Source organism: Manis pentadactyla, chromosome 14 (assembly GCF_030020395.1).
Source record: "Manis pentadactyla isolate mManPen7 chromosome 14, mManPen7.hap1, whole genome shotgun sequence".
NCBI classification, from domain to species: Eukaryota; Metazoa; Chordata; class Mammalia; order Pholidota; family Manidae; genus Manis; species Manis pentadactyla.
Genome location: NC_080032.1, coordinates 81,683,853 through 81,705,680, shown reverse-complemented (window position 1 = coordinate 81,705,680; position 21,828 = coordinate 81,683,853). Strand labels below are relative to the sequence as shown.

General features: G+C 39.3%; 1 protein-coding gene across 4 annotated transcripts in view; it reads right to left on the bottom strand.

Annotated features, from left to right (window-relative positions):
* The window catches only part of STK38L (serine/threonine kinase 38 like), a 67,962-nt gene extending 54,654 nt beyond the window's left edge, over positions 1 to 13,308 (bottom strand). For 3 of the 4 annotated variants that reach the window (XM_036889372.2, XM_036889377.2, XM_036889374.2), the window contains exons 1-2: positions 13,156 to 13,308; positions 7,782 to 7,857 (exon numbers count right to left, since the gene is read on the bottom strand). The gene's annotated coding sequence lies outside the window, so the exon portion shown is untranslated. The remainder of the gene's footprint in view (positions 1 to 7,781; positions 7,858 to 13,155) is intronic. The other variant, XM_036889378.2, reaches the window with a different exon arrangement.
* Between the last annotated feature and the right edge of the window lie 8,520 nt (positions 13,309 to 21,828).

Here is a 21,828-nt window from a genome sequence, read left to right as displayed (position 1 = left end):
ATTCAGCACAGCATTTGGCAGAGCACACAGGAAGTGCTCAATACTTGTTGACTGTACTGATCCTGCAAGAACTAATCAACTTCAACCCCAGCCTCTCTTTAACATGTATGTAGCGATTCGGGCAGGTCAAGCACCGTCTTAAGGGATAGAACAGGAGACTACATCAGCACATTATTATGGAGGCCCACTAGGTATAATACGGTCGTGATAACAAAGGGTCTCTGTGTCCCACTCCAGGGAAAACAGAAACATAGTTCTTCCCTAGGGGGCTCTATAAGTATCTTCCAGGGAATAAAAATGAGGATCTCTAACACCTTCCAATCTCCGTGAGAAAAGGCACTAGGTCTCTTCAAAGAGTGCTGTGACTGGACTGAATGTCAAAGAGAATTGCATAACAAAACAAAAGGCCTGAGCGGAGTCCTGCTTATTCATAAGATGACACTGCAGTTAGTCACCCAACCTTGTGGAGCCTTCGTTCACCAAGAGGAGCCATGCTGCTATTGGTTAGAAGACGGTAAACACCGTGTGGTAAGAAATACCTCCATATGCACAGCAGTAGTGTCCACATTTATGAGGTTCTTTAGAGCCCTTGAAGGGCATGCATTATACATTGTTTTTTACTATTTGATCTTTCTTAAATACAGGATGGAATGGACACAAAACATATTAAAACAGAGTTCATAAATAATAAATATTTTGTTTTATTATGACTCTACTTTAAATACATTTAACCTGTATCACTCTAAAATTAACAAGTACTGCAAAATCTGAGTACTCGATGATTGTATGAGTTTTTCTTCTGTGGAAAATGTAACATTTTAGAATGTTTAGCCTAACAATTACCAGCAAAATTTCTGTTTTCTCCCTTTTAAGAAGGTATTTTAATTTACCCATTTTTGTATTGAGTCAATTAAAATGTGGAATTTTATATTTGGAAGAGAAAATTTACAAAAGGCTGGGGTAAGTTGGTTAAGGAAATGGTGTAGTTAACATATCATAGGACAAAATAAAGGGAAACCTCCACTTTAGCTTTTTTAAAAATCACTTGAATACTACCTTACGTTTACTTATTTCTATAGTACAATGTCCTTGAGAGGTCGCTGCAAGTCCTTTCCTACGGAGGGGGACTCTCAATCCAGCGCGCACTCCACACTTCAGCGCTGCCTCTTGCCGTAGCCTAGAAGGACGGGCAGAAGTGGCATGGCAGCTCTGCGGGACTGAAGCCTAAGAAGACTGGAAAAGGGCGAGCCCCATGCTCTGCAGCTCTTCTGACTTGGTCAGCTGACCAGCTCGCACAGTACAAGCCCACCTATGAATTTTACTGAATGCCAGGAGTACTCTTTGATAAATTATGAAGACCAGAAAGCTTTGCTGAAAGACAGGAGACAAATTGCCCAATCTTTCAAAATGAGGAAAGAACACAAACATTACAAAAGAACACGGGCATTACAAAATACTGTTGTGCTTACCATCCAGACCAAGGAAAATTCTAGAACAAATAATAAAGCAGATGCCTTTCAAACAGACAAAGATGGGTTATCACTAAAAATCAGTATGGATTCAGGAGGCACAAGTCTTGTCTAATAATTTTATTTCTTTTGTTTATTTTTATTAATTTTGTTTACTTCTACAGGACAAATAATTTATGTGACTCTTTGAAAGGTATTTAACAAGCTCCACTCTCCAAATCTTTTTAGTGGGGAGAGAAAGATGAAGAAAAATTGGCTGAGTAATAAATGTGCTTATAACTGATTAGGCAACAGAACTCTTAATGTTCATGGTTAAGTTCTGGAAGACTCACTAGGCTTAGGCAATTATATTACCAAAGAACTAGATAAGGCTTTGATAACATCTTTATCAAAATGTGAGGAAGACTAGAACCTAGACAGAACAATCTAAAGTGGGACAGGAGAGTCAGAATCCAAACAACTTTAACACAGATTAACTTTTTGACAAGTGAAATTTAATAGAGAAAAGGCAAAGAATTTTATTTAGATTAAAAAAATCAAATGCTAAGTATAAATTGTGAAAATTTGCTATATACATAACAAACAACTACAGATTTTTGTCGAAGAAAGCATGACACAAAATGAAAGCATGAAATGACTGCCCTCAAAACGTATGCAATCTTAATCTTAGGCTGAGTTAATAGACATGGAAGGTCAGGAATAGGGAAGGTGACAGTCCGCACTATACTGTTCGGCTCATTCCCGGAGAACTTCCCAATACTTGACAATACCCTATACTCAGTACAAAGGGACAAAACAAAACACCTTCACGATATGAAAATTAAGTTGCCCTCTGGGGGCAACATCAGCATCAATCAAATGGAGTGGTAGAAAGTAGCTATCAACACAAGTAATTCCGAAAGCAAAAACAGGTGTACTGAAAATATCTGTGAACAGCCAAGAGCATCCAAAGTGAGGAGAGTATGGTTCTGGGAGGCAGGATGAGAATATGAACGAAGAAAGCTAAAACCTAGTCAACTGTGTTTTCCTCATGCTAAAGAAAAGACTATGTTATCAGAAGTGTTACATTAACATGGCGGGGGGGAAACAGGGCTTAACAAGTAAGATTTTGCTTATGTTCCCCTAACACTTCAGTGAAAACGGGCTGACCATATGCAGAGCAGCACTGGGCGGGCGCATTCTTATCAAGAAGAGTCTCCATCAGGCTGACACGGCCTCACACCCCTCCCCGTGAGGATGGCCCGCTCTGATCGGAAGGACTGACTTCCCATGCAGACTGTCCTACTGCGGTGACAGTGTGGTGGCCAAATGATGCAAGTTACCATGCTCCTCACAGCTGTAGTGATACATTTATTAGGTGGCATTTTTCTATATTAGTCTCTTGGTCACATGCTAAATATAATTCCCATAATCCTGATTATTTCTGCACATACAGAAAGAAATCCATGTTGCTGGACCTGTTAAAGAAATGTCCATACTTTAAATATGACAGTCCATATCCAGATACTACACAATGGTGAAGTCCTGCCTCTCTTTATGATAACTGCATTTTATTTAAAACTGAACCACCCACTTCAAAAGAGAAAATTAACAAAATATACACATATTGAGGAGACTGGCCAGGAAGGTAAAAGGTCTGGAATCTGTATTTGAACAAATTAAATGAACATACTAAGACTGAAACAGACAAGATAGAAGACAGCCATCTTCACTCTTGCAATGATATGAAATCACCTCTAATTCTGTGATAAGAACCAGCGGAAAGCTGCAGAAGAGGAACTTCCCAATTAACACTGTTTCATATCTACACACAGTAAATGCTCAATAAGTTTTGGTACATGGTAACTAGAATGTTGGCCATGATTGTGTTTTAGGATATAAAATGGGTCATCAAAGAGCTATGCCCAAGACACTGTGGGAGAGCAAAACCCTGTGGGGCACCTAATCTTGAGGCCAAGGAAGGCAGGCCTGAAAGTGGAGATGCCCAAGCAAATACTGAAGAAGGCACAGAAATGACCCAAAGGACTGTGGGAAAGGGCATTCCAGGATGCAGTGTGCAGACCTATGGTCACAGAAAGTTAGAGGTTTGGTATAGCTGGAGAGGTAGGAGGGAGTAATGGAAGATAAGGCTAGAAAAGCACAAAGGCACCACTTCTTAGAGGGACTCAGACTAACATGCCATGCTAAGGGGTCTGGACGAGGCTAGTAAGAAGTCACTGGAAACTTTAAATGTGGGGGTTAAACAGACATATGTGAGGAGAACCCTTCTGGCAGCCACATGGAAAGTAGATTGGAAGTGGGCAAGACAGGTAGCAGGGAGATGGTTATTTCGGTAATTTGGAGCCTGAATGAAGATGCTGACACTGGAGAAAGAGCAGAGACAGAATTCAAGAGGTCAAAAGGAGGATGACAGGATGTGAGTGGTTAAACAAGGAGGAGGAGTCAATGATGATATCTAGGACGACTGAGCAACCAACCAGAGAACACTGTCACACGCTGGAGGAGGTAAGGAGCATAAGAATGGTTCTGGGATGGGAGGAGACGAAGTCAGCTTTGGTCAAGCTGCATCCTAGTTACCTGGGAACACACAGCAGTGTTGATAACCTAGGAAAGAGAGGGGCAGTGGAGTCTCAAGTGCAGAAGAGAGGTCTGAGTAGGATGAGCCCATCTGGAAGTGACCATGACAGAGCAGCAGCCATAAACTACTGTTACCTCGAAGGGCACAGATGCCAACACAGCTAACCAGCCGCTGGCCTAGAAATACTGTGGATATAGTTCTTACTGGCGTCTAGTTAACTTTTTGGTTGTCCTCAAACACAACTTAACTACATTCTGCTTCAGTGGCCCAAACCAGAGGACAGAAAAAAATGAACAGCTGTAGAAAGTAAACCTATAGTGAAAAAGAAACCTAGAGTGCTTTCCAGCTCGAGCAGTCTGACGTGGATCCCACACACGCACAAAGTCCCAGACCACGACTTGCAGATGCAGGTGTCTGAATGATCAAGATATGCAGGATGGGGGCACGCATTTAACAGCATTTGAAGTTTAGAGTCATGCTAAGGTATTAAAATACAATAAGGGTCAGAGTAGAGAAGATGAAAAAAATATATCAAGGCAGATATTTACCAGAACAAAAAGACTTCAGCGCTAGACATCATAGTTCTGAAAAATTCTTAGGGGTTGCATAAAACTTCATGGGAAAAGTAAACAATTATGCTCTATCACCATCCCCTCCATCAAGTGCTCCTGAAGCTATGCTTAGAGGCTGCATTCTCTTTGTACAACAATCCTAGTTGCTCTGGGCATTCATCAAAGAAAAGGTTTTAGTGGATTCCTTTCTCTGTCTCTCTGGCTAATGGTATCACTACCTTTTCTGTTTGATTTCACAAAATGGAAGCAAGAGGCAAAAGAGGCAATTCATCACTGGCAGGACACTTGCCAGCTGAGAGTGGGAAGCACAGCACAGGTACCTCCAGCCAGGCTGTCGGAGGCAACAGAAACACTTCCTCACAAGAGCTCAGGGTGCTGAGGTTGGATAAAATAAATATTTTAAAACATGGCAAATAAAGTTATTTTATGAAGACAATTTCATTCATCCTATCTAGGCGCGTGGCCCAACACTAAAATAATCTAGGCTCTTGCGGCTCCCTGAACAGTCTCTCACATCTCTAGGCTGTATCCTCCTGCTGCTTGTCGGCCTGAAAACCTGCTACTTACTTGGCCTTCAAATCTAAGCTCAAACACAACCTCCTCCCCGGAAGGCTGCTTTGATTCTCCCAGGAAGCGCCCCCTTCCCTCAGGTGCTGCTCTCGCTGCTCCTTCCCAGGAGCACCTGCGTACGTTGCCGTGACTTCTGTGCCCGTGAGCGTGGCTGTGGAGTCACCTGCCTGCTGAGGGAGCCCCGTGTCCTTCCATCGCTGCTTCCCCTGGTGCACGGCCTGTACCTCGTGGGTGATTCTGAGTGAAAGAACTCCCCTGGTCACAATATGAAGGGGCGATGCCCGTCCATCCACGTCTCTCCTTTCCAATCCCACCTAGTTCAGATCTTCATTATCTATCTTAGAGATGATTAAATTAGTCTCTTCACTGGCACTCTCACTTCTGGTCCCTCTTCCCTCGAAGCCTTTCCACGTACACTACTGTCACTGTAATCTCCCAAAAGTACAACTTAAATTAAATGTCCTAGGTTGAACAGTTAATGATGCAGAGAACGAAAAGCTGAAAAACACTTGTTCTTTAAGTAAAATGGGCTCAAATCCAAGAGGACACAGAGAGAAGTAAATAATTAATATACAATTTATCGGGTGTTACAGAGATACATTCAACTCACGCTAATCCCTCTGCCTGGCGTGTCCTTCATTCTTAAGTGGTGAATTCATATTTCACTTTATGTAGGAAGCCTTCCTTATCTCTCCAGACAGAAGCAATCTCTCCTTCCTCTGCTCTCAAGTGCCCTGTCACTTATCACTTTCTGTTTGAACTACAGTTATTTGTACCCATACATTATGTCTCTTACTGGCCTGAACCTCTCTAAATGGAAGGGCAATATATTTTGCTCATCTCTAAATTTGCCATGGTACCTAGTACAGCACCCTGCAAACAGCTGATAAACGTTGAATTATGATAATGAACCTCACTAAAACATTATGGGTCTGTGATTCCTTCAGGATTTGCCACTCAGGTGGGAATGGAGTATCAATGGGTCAAATACATGCAATTCAGAACTGAAATTTTTCCACTCTAGACACAAAAATAGAAGTCTATTCTGCTTGGCTAGATAATAGTGGACATATGGAGAATATCCTCAACCAGATTTGAACGTTATGTCCAAATGAAATGGGTCCCTATTATAAAAACACAACCAAAGGCAACTCCCTAGTGCCATAAACCAGGCAACCCGCCCTGCTGACAAATAAGAAAAACTGGGAAGAGCAAACGTGGTGTGGTGTTTCCGTAATGGGGGCAAGTCAATGGGCAAATGGTTAACTAAGTTAAAATGTCCATAGCTTCGCAAAAATTAAATTTAATAAAACAAGATACTGACACAGTATCTCAAAAATGCATCAGTAAGTAAGCTCTCTGAGCTCTCAAATCATACAGCTTTCCAGAGGTGAATACTTGGCAGTGTATCCATTCTTTAAAGTTTCCATCCAATTTCCTATAACAATGATACTATAAGATACCCCATCAAGCCCTTGTTAGGATCTCCAATTCTTGCATTTCACTACTGAATCTATATCTGCCCTCCCTCCACGCCATTCCTTCATCGTAATTATTTTAGCTAAATGTAACAGTTGTGTGCGGATAAGGTAGACAGCAACCTATCAGAAACCTGAATCACAAGAACTGAGGACTTTAAACATTTATTTAAAAACAGAACTAAAATTCCAACTTTTCGGTTTTGACCAGAAAAGCTCAGCTGCAAACTAAACACCTTTTAAGAAAACGCTATGTTATAATGATACCTATTTGCTCCTAAGCTTGAAATCAGAACATTTGATTATATCATTTATAGCAGCATTAAAATTACAAGAACTGTATCTCATCAACTAATTTTGCAGAGTCCTTAGCAAACTGTAGCAGACATTCATCTAAATACCTGAGTTTAAATTTCCTAATGAGAATTGTAAGAAAATGTAAAAATGCTTTCTAAACCTCTAAAGCACCATACAAATATACAGTGTTACTAGTAGTATTCTTACAATAAGCTCTCACCAAGAACACCCAATCTACAGGAAATATGAATGGAACGAAGTTATTTCTGTATGCTTTTCCCAAGAGAATTTGTTTGATATGCAAAACTATAAATAACTCCTGAAAAGGGACGCAGGGAAGAAAGGGAAGAAAGAAAACTCAGGTGGGACTGGAAGAAAGAGGCAAATTAAATACCAAAGAAAGTTTTTAAAATAAAATAGAGCAATGCAAGAGAAAGCACAGCTGGATGTTAGGGATCAATTTCCACCCCCGTCACTTCACCTTGCTAGGCTCCAGTTTCCTCATTTGCATGTGAGAGAGAATAACTCATAGGGCTGCTGTGAGGATTAAGTGAGATAATGTTTACATAAAGGACTCAGCACTACGCCCGCCCGGTACATAGGAAGTGATCAGTAAATGCTTAACTGTTGTTGATAAAATTAAATTTAGAGCTGTACCCTGATTGGTGACATTCAGGAAGAAAAAAGGAGCCAAGAACGTGTCAGAGGAGAAGATGATCTACAGAGAGCTCAGTCTATATATTACTGCTGCGAGACAAAGTTTGAGGAACATGGGTTACATAAAGCATTTTTCATATTAAGTAGACAAATTACTTACTGTGTCTCCAGGATTGCTGAAGGATCCAGATAACTGCAGCCGAAATCTCCGAGTCATAAAAGCAAAACAGCGATGACTGTGTAATAGAGAACAAGACCCCAAAAAAAGTTTAGTGATGTGTACAGAAGGTTCCCTGTTTCCAAACTTTCAATCTTCTAAATCTTCATAGAACGAATGACAGGTAGGCTCCATAGCAAAGGCACAGCAGCTCTGCTTGCCAAAAACAGGCGGTATTAGCAACCATGCAGAGTCATTTAGATTTCTGCCATCTTCCATAAAGATTCTAGGGAAGTTGTTATATTTGGGGTTGACTTTGATGTGTTAAACATGATTAACTCCATTACATTCAGTGATAGCAAAAGCAGTACAAGCATTCCAAAATTAAGAAGAGAACAAGAATCTCCTCCTGAATGAGACACAGAGACAGCAAATAATCGAGAATGGTCAGCTCACCAGATGCCCTGTAACTGCTGAGTCTTCCCCGAGATCTGTACAGAGATCATCTAAGCGGGAGGCTACCTGTCTCAGTGGACTTTCTATGTAGATAAAACTAGTCTGTTATGGGAAAAGATGCCCCCAAAATTTCTATCAGAAGGTAGGTGAGAGTATGTCTGATTTCCTTTTGATAGACTCACACTCCTTTTTATATACTAAGAATAAGCTTTCAAAATCAAACCTGTATTTAGTGGAACATGGTACTGTTTTATAACAAAGCATAGTTGACTTGTAAGCACCTCCATGAAATTACAGGCTGAAGATCCTGAAAATGTTATCCGTCAGGGGATGGGAAGTGGTAATAATATACCATCATTACTAATTTAAGCTGTGTTAAAATTTTTTTTAATGAAAAACTTTTAAAAGTTTGTTTTTGTTTAAAAAAATTTTTTGCCACTCTTATGTTTTATTGCCCTTGTCTAGCTTGGATTAACACATAGTCTACAGGCACACACCTGATCATCTACATTTGCTCTCTTACAACACTAAACTAAGTTTTCTACCTTTATCTTACATCTACCAACCACTTCAGCATTTTATTTAAAAAAATAATAATAATAATAATAAAGGGAGAAATATGGGATCCACATATAAATCAAGTATAAAAATCAAACGAAATATTTGACCTGATTGTTTATAGTTCATAATGTGTGATCAAAACCGAAAGTTTCTGTGATGACTGCCCTTGCACTGTTCACCATGTAACTTATTCACTATGTAAGAATTTGTTCTCCGTGTAAGAACTTGTCCGTTATGCTTCAGAAGATTGGAGACTGACGAGAATTAGGCTTGGGGTGGATTAATGATTGTGCATTGAGCATTGAGTCCCCTATACAGAATTTTATTGTCGTTAACAACCATTTGATCAATAAATGTGAGAAACGCCCTCTCAAAAAAAAAAAATTTTTTTTTTGCCGCTTTTGTCTTATTGTAACCACGTAAGCATATGGGCTTTAAACCCTGGCTTTAGTTCTGCTTCCTTTCCCCTCAGGTTTCAAGCTCATCAGGCACAGCTGTTCTACCGTGGGGGTCTGCAGAACCCACCCCACTCAGACAAGGAGAGAACACTTCTTACGTTCATTCACAGACACTGCGCCTCTGGAGCTCCACTTACTCCTCCCGAAGCAGGCCAGTGAGGGCCCCGCCGGAGTGGCTGAGGGGTCCACATCTTGCCAGACAGGTAAGGACACACAGTGCCTTTACCACTGCCCAGACACACTTTTTTTCTGACCCTTTAAATCCAACTGAGTTTATTGTGATCACAATACTTAGATAACCAATAACAGATGTGAACTATTCCTAAACTTTATAAATAAAATCAGTTGGCCAATTCATTCAATAAAGAACGATTTATTGAGTAGGCCTATACTAGGCACAGTGAATTTTAATAGCACCTTTGACTGCACAATCCCAAAGAGTTTCAAAGTTGCCCTACCATAAAGTGGCAGTAATTGAACTCCCATTTTATACATGTACAACACTCTATTCAAATCCGATTCAGGCTTTATAAATTTAGGTGTTTGTGGAAATAAAAACTAAAAGGGCTAAGACTGACATTCAACCATTAACTGAATTCCAAATTCACAATTTAATCCATATCCAGTGCCAAATAATTTGTTTAAACTACAAGCCAAAATATACAGTGATTCAAACATTCCATAAAGCAAAGAGAGTTAATACAGTTAAGACCTCTCACTTCTAAATCCTTCTGGGTATGCTACTAGGTAGTAAAATTTATCAACAGTCCAACTCAATCATTACATTTAATTTGCACCAACAGTAACTTCCAAACATGGATTAAATATCTAACATGGTAAAAACAACTTATTTGCCTGGGTCAATTTGCCAGAGGAATATATTTTCCAAAATTAATTCTTTGATACTACAGACCTGAGAAAGACCATCAAGAACGGAAAAGAATATAAGGATGGCGGTTAAGCACAGGGATACAGGAATGAGCCAGAATGCCTGGGTTGGAAACCTTGTTCTACCATTTTCTAGTTATCTGATCTTGGTACCTCAGTTACCCCACCTGCAAAATGGGGTTAATAAAAAATACTACTCCATATCGTAGTTGTAAAGATTCGACCCAGCTAAATGACTACATGAAAGGGTTTAGCATCAAGCGGTACTGTGTAAAGTGTTTATTATGATTATCATGACTAGTGGCCAGTCATCTCTGCAAATTGCCTTTTCCTACTCAAAGCCTTCCTTAATTGGTCTAGTAGAATTTAATCCCTCCCTCCTTGGATTCTCCACAAAATGCACTGTGTATTATAGTTCCGTGGGTGTGTTTCCCTCCCATTAGATTGTATCTACTTGAAGACAGAGACCACAACTCATCTGAATCCTGGGCAGCAAATGCTCACTGTTGCCCTTCATTTCCTTCTCTCTAAAGGTTCTGAGCAATACTACCCTGTCAATTAGCAAATCTTTACCTGGAGACAGGAGCTTTATGTAACCAATGCACTTAAGCACTGGTCATACCTTGCTAATATTCTCTTAAGACTTAAAAAACTGGGGCTGCGGGGGCAGGAAAGGATTCTCTTAATATTTTGAAACTACTGACCATGAATATCTTTTTAAATTAAAAAAAAATTTTTATGCTTTAAAAGCTTACTTTCATTATCTCATTTAAAAAGTGCTTTTTCAAAAGTTCATTCACATGGTGCTTTTAATATAAAAATACAGTAGCATAATTTCTGCATATGTCGAATTTAACCTAATCACAACTTGCCCATCTGTTGATTTTAATGTAATCCTGGGGATGCTGGAAGACAGCACGCTTGCCTGATTCACCCTACAGTATTTATGTAAAATAAAAACATTGTAACATGACATTGAGATAAAGTCTTTCTCGTTTTGATTTGTGCCCTCTTTTCCCTCTTAAAAAAGTGCCATGCACGCACAGACAAAAGCCTCCAATTTATCTGAGATCACCAGGAAATCACTTTCTAAAGGTGTTATCCAACTTTGCTAACACAATGTTGTTGCCCTTACTTTGAAAGGACAAAACTTCTCTGCAGACAAATGGCTGAGCTGAGTTCATCTTTGTTACCATAGTCTACAAAGTACCATTTTTTCCTATGTCTTTAATAATGTCCTACCTTTTGAAATTAAGTTTTCAGCATAAGAACTGCTGAGGACACTTATTTATTTGCACACAAATATTTCCAGTATCTATTCTTTGACTTATTTTAAAGCAAACTCATAAAACAAAAGGCTAAATAATTGCATCCATTTAATGTGGTTTTTCTAAATCTAATTTTTCATCCCCCAGAGGCAAGGCCTTTCAAAGGAATATAAAAACTAATACCCAATTTGTTTCACATTCGAAACGACCCAACTAAACGGGAAACCATCAGCCATCTTAACAAGGAGAAGAATACAAAGCCAGACCAGACCAAACCCCCAAAACTGTTAATCCCATGGACTTCTTTTGAGATCAGGATTTTTCACATGTAAGTACTTTGATGAACCTATGCAATGAACAAATGTTATCATAATTTAACATCATATTTTGGACTAATTTCTCTACCCTCAAACAGTCACAAGAGTGGCTAATTCACATACAATACCTCTCAGCTATTGGGAAGAGTATAATAAACTTAATTGTTTTATATATCCTGAGGCATACAAAGAAAGGCCAAACACAAAGGGGTTTCCAGGGTTTTTTATACATCTATTACTGAGACAAAGCCCTTTCAAAAACTTGCACTGAATATGCAAAGTTGGGCTTAAATAACAACAGACCCTGCCTTAAAGGAGGGAGCCCTCAAGTTAAATCCCCATCCCGCAAAGACAAGGTCTCATTCCCATCTTAAGACCAGGGGGCATAAATTTAAACTTAAGGCTGTTTCCTCAGATTTGATAAGTAATAAAGCTAATACTCAGGTCTTTTCTGAGCAAATTCCCTTCTGTCAAAACTTAACACAAGTTACATGAAACAGACAAGAGCGCTGGTTCTGCATTTTATCAAGTGAGGAACAGCATCACTTTTTAGACAAGCCACTACTTCCAGCACCACCAGCTGTTCCCTCCGTCGCCCCATTTCTTTTTCCGCCTTTCCTCTAAACTTACAACCTGAAAAGCGATCCCACAAAACAAAAGTAGTTTCAGAAAACGGGAGGCCACTCGTTCTGAAAATAAAAGTTTTTCTTTTGCTGACAACCTGGCAACTTTTTAAAGGTGAAATGTCTCCTTCTCAGTCGGGTGCGGTCTCTCTTATCGCCACTCATTTGTCCCCGATAGTAAAGATGGAAAAAGGGGGGCGGGAGAAAATGATGTTGGAAAGAAGAATCTACGGTTATAGTCGTAGGGACTGATTCTGGGACCGGGTTTGAACCTTCTGTGGCTTCTGGGAGCTGGGCAGCTCCACTGTGTCTGTCAGAGAAATATCCAGCCATCTGACGCATCCGTTTTTAAGAATGGTACACAAACAGCGCCCACAATGTAAGAGCCATGCCTAGAATCCTCCCTCTCGGGGACATCGGCCGGAGGGCACGGGACGGGAGGGCAGGGGAAACCGGGAGAGGATCCGCGACGTCTGTTATTGTTTATGGAGCCCGGGCGGCCACGGGGAGCGGGGTGCTGGGGGGGGCCAAGGAGTGGAGGCGAAAGGGGCAGGGAAGGACAGAGATTCCTCCCCGGGCTCGAGGTTACCTCTCTGGACTCCTGGGGCCGGCATCACCCGGGGAACGAGGGCCAAGGCCATCGCCGGAGCTGCACCGGGGACATTTCCAGCCGCGAAACAGCCCGGCTTTCCCTGGACCCCCGAAGATACATAAGCTCCCCTCCAGGTCCTGCTTGCAGAGTCGGGGCTGGCGCGGCGAGCCGGGACCCTGCCGCGGCCGCCCGAGCGGGGTACCCGCGTACTCACCTGCCTCGGGTCGCGCCCGCGGCCGGCTCAGCCTCCGCACGCACCGCAGCCGGCCCGCCGCCCGTCCGCTCCCTTTTGCCCGCTCCGCCCTCGCCCCGCCCCCGGGAGGTGGGACCCGCGGCCGCGCCGGAATCTCGGGGCGGCCTCTCAGAACTCTCGCGAGCCCTCCCTCCTCGGCTCCTCGGTGGCTGGGCCGATCCGACTCTCCCTGACGTCATGCGCACTACAGCCGGAAGTAGCCTTCTGTCGTCAACGCCGGCCCCCTGCCCCGCCCACCTCCGCCTCGTGAATTCTTGAATGGACTGAACTGGACGGTTGCTGCTTCCCTCTGTCAGCAACCTAACCTCAGTTTCGTGCTCTGTACCCAAAGCTGGTTCAGACCTCTCTTCAGAGTAGCTAAGTGTGTTGCCACATTAATCACGTGTCCTAAATGTCAAGAGTTTTTCTCAGTACTTCACAATGTAACGCAAAGCTTTAGAAATAGAAAAGGTCTCAGAGATAATCCCCATGAATCCACACTTTTTGTGGATTAGGAAAATGTGGTCAACCAAGATGGGTTGGCTGACCACGTTGCACAGTCGGTAGCTATGGGATCTTGGAACCACCCACGTTCTTCGGCCCTTTTCTGTTTCACATGCCTTGACTCTAGAGACTTTAAAGGGACTCAGATCTGGAAAAGCCACAAAAAACGTGGGGATACATGTGAAAAACTTGCTTGGGTTATCTTGGAAAATCTAAAATAACTGACAATACCTGGGCTGCTTTATTTAGAATCACCTTGTAGAATGATTCAAAAAGGATGGTTTGGGGAAGATGATGCATTTGAGTTTTAGGAGAAAATTTATTGACATATTTATTTTCAATCTGAATATTGGAGGTTTTTATAAAATTCTCTTGGCTTCTGGACTACTAAAACAATATAGGAAGCTGGTACTGTGCTTGCAGAAAATACAATTCTTAATGTTGCCAAGAGCAGATGACATATGCAAAAGACTTAGGGAAGGATCACTTCTCTCTTTTTTTATTATTTAGTTTTACACTGTGCCTTCTCATAAATAGCTTGGTAGCAGAAAAAGCACTAATCTGATAATTAGCGTATTCTTGGGGAAATCAGTTCCTCTCGTATCATACGGTCATTTTGAGGCTCAAATGACAGTTGCCATATAGGAGATGAGGACGTTGTCAATCAGGTCAAACATGTATTTCCTTTGTAGCTCTGGGTAGTTTATACCCTTCTCTATACTATACACCCTTCTCTATCAAGCATACATACATATTCCAATTCAAGTGAGTAGAACAGTTTATGGAGTGTTCATAGCAAATTTGTGCTATCAACTATGCCATGCTTTTTTCATGGCACTATGGTCTAGTCTAGGGTATTGGACTAGGATAATATGGAGTAGGTTAAAACTTTGATTTTCAGTTTCTAAATTGAGGCCACTCTACTTTCTTCAAAAACTATAGTGAGGTACATACAATAAAATGCACAAATCTCAGTGTACAGCTCAATGAATTGTGACACATATACATATACACTCATGTAACCATTGTTCAGATCAACATATTAAACATCCTCACTAATTTTTCCCCATTCACCTATTTCACCCATCCCACTACTCCTTCCCCCATTCTGTGACAACCACCAGCCTGTTCTCTGTGTCTGAGTCTCTTTGTTTTGTTGTTGATGTTCATTTGTTTTGTTTTTTAGATTCCATATATAAGTGAAATCATAGAGTATTTGTCTTTGTCTGTCTAACTTATTTAAATTGGACCCATTCTAAGCAAATTCCCCTAGAAGCTGTTGAAGGTGTCTGAACTGAAACAAATTAGAGCCATGTGCCCTAATGTTTGGTGAGATTTATGGACCCTTTTTCAGAAGTATTCTTAAATGCATAAAATAAACTACCTAGAGCTACAAAGGAAATTGATTATATTAACATAAATTTGTCAAATGCTAATAAGTGAACTTGCAATCTTGTTATATGATAGGCATCTTCCAAAATGACTCCCAGTAATCCTCACTTTCTGGCATTCCTGTCTTGTGCAACCCTCTCCTCTAAAGTGTGGCCTGGGCCTGGTGATTTGTTCTGAAAAAGAAAATACAGCACAAGTGATGGGATGTTACTTCCATGATTAAGTTGTAAAAAGACTCTGACTTCCATCCTTATCCTCTCTTGCTCTCTTTGCTCACTCTGATGTGAGCCAGCTGCCGTGCTGTGACCTGTCTGAATAGAATGGCCCAGGCAGCAGGGAACTGAGCAAGGTCTCCAGTCAACAGCCACCAAGGAATTGAGGCTCTCAGTTCAACAACACATGAGGAACTGAATCTTGCTAATAGCCATATGAGTGAGCTTGGAAGCAGATTCTCTCCAGTTGAGCCTTGAGTTGACTGCAGCCTGGTAAAGGATCCTCAGCCTACAGACCCAGCTAAGCCATGCCAGATTACTGGCCTGTGGACATTGTGATATAATAAAAATATGTTATTTTAAGCTACTAATTTGGGGGGGATAATTTATTATCCAGCCACAGATAACTAATAGTTATATATTTGCTTCTTTATTAATGTATTAAAAAGATCAAGACCTGCAGTAATTTTGCAGTAGTGATGCATATAAACAATATTTTGGGATGTTTACAACTTTAATGTGGCAGAAAATATGGGTGGTTTCTATTGCAGGCAATGTCACAGATTAATATTACTGTGGTTTGCTAACTAAATGGAATAAATTCTAATTTTCAAGTAGAGATTAGTGAAAAAAACATAAATGTACATATAATATATATTAAAATACAAGTATATGTATTATGTATATATTTATTTTTTGTCAAAGTTCACAGACTCAGATTAAGAATGCTTGACCCAAATAATAGATTATTTGTAGGTACACCTAAAACTCTTATTATCAACACTCTTGGACATTAGAATTAAAGCTTAGGTAATAAACCCAAGTAACAGATATACACTATGGATATTACTAACTTTATTAACCAACAGCTAAATATGAATTTTTATCCCCTATCTTTCCTTTATTCCCCTTTCTCCAAATCTGTGCTGTGGGTAGACAGGCTAAAATTGTAGGCCAGAGAGAGTGAGAAAAAAAATCATGGTGAAAACTTTTCAGCACTCTCAACATGTGAAATTGTAAGCTCGTAGACCAAAAGGACTTTTCAGTATTACTTTTACTCTCCTAGGCCTACACAGTAAAAAACCAATGAATGCCAAGTGACAGTAGTAAATGATAACAGAAGGACACTATTAATAAAACCTTTTTACAGAGAAAAAATGCTTTTCTCTATATGCAACTCTGCAACTGTGAGATATGGCCAAAGCAGTATTTAGAGGATAGTTTATTGCCTTAAATACATTTAACAGAAAATGCTAAATTGTGAAGACAAGTGAACCAAGCTCTCAACTCAGGAAACCTGAAAAAGAGAACAAAATAAATCCCCAAAAAGTACAAGAATGCAAAGATTAGAGCAGAATCCCCTCCAGAGGTGCATGGCCCTTATATGCACCAAATACTATAGCTCCTATAATATATAATCGCTCCTATATATAACTCTATTTCTCAAATGAATGCAAATTCTGTTATGATTAACAATTTCAAATACAATTCTAAAATGTTAAAGGCAGAAATTAATGCAATAGGGAATTTTTAAAAGACTGAAAATGACCAATAACAACCAAAAAGTGATTCTTTGAAAAGTCAAGGAAGTAGGAAAATCTTTGGCAAGACTAATAATCCAAGAAAAAAGATAAGACACAAATAATAAGAATGATAATAAAGATGTAACTTCAGACTATGGAGATTTTTTAAAGTACAAAAAAATTATGATAAAAAAGAGAGAGAGAGACTATCAAGATGAGCTGGTTGAGCATTCTCCTCTGTGTGAATTAAAGAATGATGTTAATTCTTGATTCGCTCCATGGATAGACTTTTAAGCTAATATTTATTGAGTTCTGTGTGCCAACCACAGTGCTCTTTGCTTGTATTATCTTATTTCATCCTTACAATAAGCCTATGAGATGGTTATTATTATCCCCAGTGTACAGATGATGAAACTGAGGCTCAGAGAGCTGTAGTGATTTACCTCTGGCCACCCTGAATAGCAAATAGCAAAGCCAGTAACCCAGATTCCAAATACTAGATAAAAGAAGCACTACTGAACAAAAACAAAAATATGGAATATCTTGAGACAGAGAAGCTTGCTTTAAGTCACTTGCCTATTTACAACATGCTCAATGAATGTTAGCTGTTACTATTATTACAATAATCCCCATACTTTAAGTGGGTTTAAAAAGACAACTATCTCAAACACCTAGAAATATAAGCAGAATTTCACTTTCAAGGATGTTTACTCCAGTATTATCTACTCTAATAATTCTAGAGCTAGTATTGGAACTAACCTAGATGTCTAAAGATAAGTATTGATGTAATAAATTAAGGTGGATCCATGCAGTGTAATAGCATGTATGTGGTAAAAATCACATGTAGGTAAATAGTTACTGACATGGGAAGATGTTCAGAATATATTGGTAGGTTTAGGGGTTCTTTTAAAGCAGGTTACCAACAGTGTAATTAATATCTTTTGTATAAAAATTAATTGAAAAATAATATGTGTATGTATATATTCATAATACATATATTTGTATGTGTATTTGAAGACTGAAAAGAAAGACATTAAAGGTTTTCTTTCAATGTGATTATGGAAAAAAAGTTTATCACATACAATGTTATGCTAATAAGTTTTTTTTTTAAAAAAGAGAAAGAGGAAGAATAGGTGCTTATCAGTTCTCCTGGAAGATTGCCTTATGGAAATCTATTAATTTTTTTTACTAAGGAAAAACTGTAAGGTCGAGGGGATAAAAAAAGTGAATAGGCTCTTCTAGTTTGATACCAAGAGTTCTTGACTCCTGGCTCCTCTTTCCACAGCCATTACTTTCAAAGGGGTTGGCCCAGCCATGCTAAATTCAACTGAGCTTCTTTGTTAAAAAATAAAGGTTCTGTTTTACAAGCTTCAGGGGCCATTCAGAACTCTCACCAGACTGCCTTCTGCAAAGCACTATATAAACCTAGAAACAATGACTTTTTAATTGATCCCTGCTTTAATTTTTAACTGGCATGATTAAACTGCAAAGTATGTATCACTTAGGGTTTAAAGCATTTCAAGGTTTAGGCTATTTTTCCCAAAAAGTGAAAAGTACCTATGTAAATCAGAAGCCTGAAGGATGGCATTAAGGAAAGGTGAAAAATATTTTATGTTGAGTGATCTCTTTGCATTATGTTTATTGATGTGCAAAGTGTAACGGAGAACCACATGTGATTTGTACTCCAAGGACCTGGTTCTCTTACTACTGTATGACTTAGCACAGATCAAAGAATTGATCTGAAGTCCTATCTCCTCATCTGTGAAATGAATATCAACAATAGTTGCTGCACAGGTGAAATATGATTTTTGTATGGTGAAAGCACTTTGAGAACTGTAAAATACCACTGCCACAATGGAAAGAATACTGGTTTGATAATAGATCTGTGTGAATAGCTACCTCTTAGGATCACAGTCAGGATTAAGAGAAATAAATATGATAAATTAAATATCTAATATAGGATCCAGAACATACTCACATCCAATTCAAGTTAGCTACTATCATTATGACTAACAATACTATTTAGGGATATGACAAAAACATGCTTCAGAATGGAACTCCCTTTTCTCTTGTCAGCTACAAATCAAATGTATTCTCTGCAATTAAGCACTTTTCTGGTAATGCTTACCTCCATAAAGAGAGAAAAAGTCCCTGTCAGAACTTTCTTGCTTTGATTCTTGTCTACTCTCCATTACTTTTTACAAATTCCTGATACTAACAGAGACGCAGAGTCAGTGGATTTTGCATCTGTGAAACAGGAAATACAGTGCATAGTGCATGAGTAAGATGAGGCTAAGTAATGCTGCTATAACAGACCATCACAGAATTTTAGTGGCTGAAAATGGCAAGATTTAACTCCTGTTAATGCTTTATGTCTTTTGCAGCTCGGCAGGAAGCCGTTGCTCATCCAGAGCCACTCAGGGTTGCAGGCCACTGGAACAGCCATCATCTTGGAAATTGCTAATCTTCATGTCAGAAAGATGCCATACAAGCACTGGCCAGAATTAATTGCATGGCCAAAAACAAATAAAAGGGAGACAGGAGGTACAATCTTTTGATATTCCAGGACAGAGAGAAAAAACAGAGGTATTTGGCAATAGTACTAAAGATGACAACATATTGTATGTTGTCCAAAAACACTGTCCAAATACTACATATTATATGATTCTCTTTTTCCACCTCTTAAAGAAAAACTGACAGTTAAGTTATTTACAAAAGAAAAGTGCAAGACACTGTAATATTTTGTGATCTTATATGCCATGTTAGATATGGTGCAAATTTTTTAAATACCAAATTAAAAGAGAAAAAAATAAATTTTTGTTTGGTGTCTACAGTCTTCTAAAAATGATCTTCATTGACATTCAAAATTCAGTAACATTCTAATTAAATTTTAAAAAGACTTTTCTTTCTTAAAACTGAAAGGTGTTTTTGGTTTTTTTCTTAAATCTCACTGTCTTTCTCATTCTTTATTTTAGGACTGAGTCCAAAATACTCATTTTCTTAAGTAAGAGAAAGTATCCCCCCGCCCCAGCCGAAAGACTGTTTTTCATCGCAGTAGTAGAATTCAACTTATAAAAATTCCCATTGATGTTCAGTTCAGGCAGCCCAAGAAAAGCTAAAATGATTTGAATACATTCTAGGAAATTATTATAGTCACTTTGTTGTACAGTATATATTCATATCCTGTGACTTTATTCATTTAGAATTATTATACCTTTGAAAAATCATTACTTTCCACTTTTAAAAGGAATTTTAGTGGTAACCACCCCTATATTTAATTCTAGGCCATGTATGTGTACAGTTTGGGTTTTGGATCTGCTCTCAAGTTCCTATGCTTTATTTGTTTTCCTGTACAATTTATTAGCTCTTCTAAAACAGAATATGTTTTTTTTTTAAGTTGATTTCTTAATCAGTGATATGGCTGCTTCAAAATTTATTTGAATTGTTAGAATTAGCTCTTTAGAGATAGTGACAGGTCTCAGAAAATCTATAAACGAAGAGGGTTCAGAAAGGGTTTCTTTTCTACATCTCCCACCTTTTGGGGTGGGAATTTCTTTCCTTTTCTTACAGCTACGCTACTCAGTGACTCTAAGTGCACGTTCTACTCCTTCAGTTTTTAGATGAAACTCCTGGGACTAGAGGAAAAAGCCAGATGGCAAATGCCTTTAACTCTCATGCCCAGAGTAGCTCAGGTGCCAGTAGATGTTCCTGCCATGCTCCTAGCTGGGAAGAAAAGTCAGACAGAGGGGCAACTGGCAGATCTCTCTTCCACGGTTTGAAGTAATCTGTCCGTGCTCAGAGGTGGAGAACAGCACAGACCAATGGGCAAGTATGGCAGAGGGCCTCCACCGAGTCACACTGTGTATTGGAAGGAGAATCCCATTTGGGGTCCACATTTGGAGTAAGGGCTGAGTCCTTAGTCTTGTGGTCTTGAGCATATTTCTTAAAACTCTCTAAACCTCAATTACCTCATGTGTAAATAGGGACAATTTAGGAGGCCCTTATTATCAGAGGATAATTATTACCAGAAAAAAAACTTTATATTTCAAGAGTCAGTATTTTATAGTAAATATGGGGAAAAGTTTTTATCTTGTATGTATTTCACCATAAAAAAAATGAAAAAGAATCTTGGTTACAGTTGCAGCCATGCAGTACGTCGACTGAACAAAAGCTAAATCACACCAGGGATTTTTTTAGCATAATTTTTCTGACACAATTGTATGATATTATGGATTGACATCCCTCAACTTACATTTGGCATCACATCACAATCATATAGCTGGTTGCTCTTGAAAAACATTTGTTTTCTGACATCTTTTGATGTTCACATCTTTCTATTTTAAACCATTGTCTACAACAATATCCACTATGTTTAAACAGTCAAAAAATTGAACTTCCTTCTCAGTTATCCCTTCCCATTAGAGAATATTAACTTTAGAGCAAATTCCTAGAAGTGGGACAAAGGGAAAACACATTTTATATTTCCACACGTATCTCCAAACGACCATCCAGAGATTGCTCAAAATTCCCATTTCCCCAGATGCTTGTTTACACTAGTCTTTGTCCATATTTTTAATTTGACCCAAGAAAGAAAGACTAAGACTTTGGCAAGATATTAGCTACAGACCCTAGTGTTAATCAGAAGGGAAGTTTGTGGGGAGAATCATTTTGTAATAGGTCAGTTGGTTAGTAACAACTTTCATGTTTTAATGCCTTTTACTCCTCAATCTTACAACAATGAGGACTTGGGGAATGGACACCTGAATAAGGAGGACCCTCTCTCTCCATCTGATAGAATTGTGGAAACTAAATTAGATAAGAAATGTAAAATAACAGCTACCTCACTGGAACAGATCTAAGTTTCTCTTCCTTTCAGCTCTGGGCTAAGGCTGAGGACAAGAATAAAAGCAAGCCACAAAACCTGTGGCTTGTTGAACATAGAGAACTCAAGCAGGGTCGGAGGCAGGCAAGATCATTACTAGTGCTGACTGTTGCTGAGTTGAGGATTTTCTTATTGCCGGATA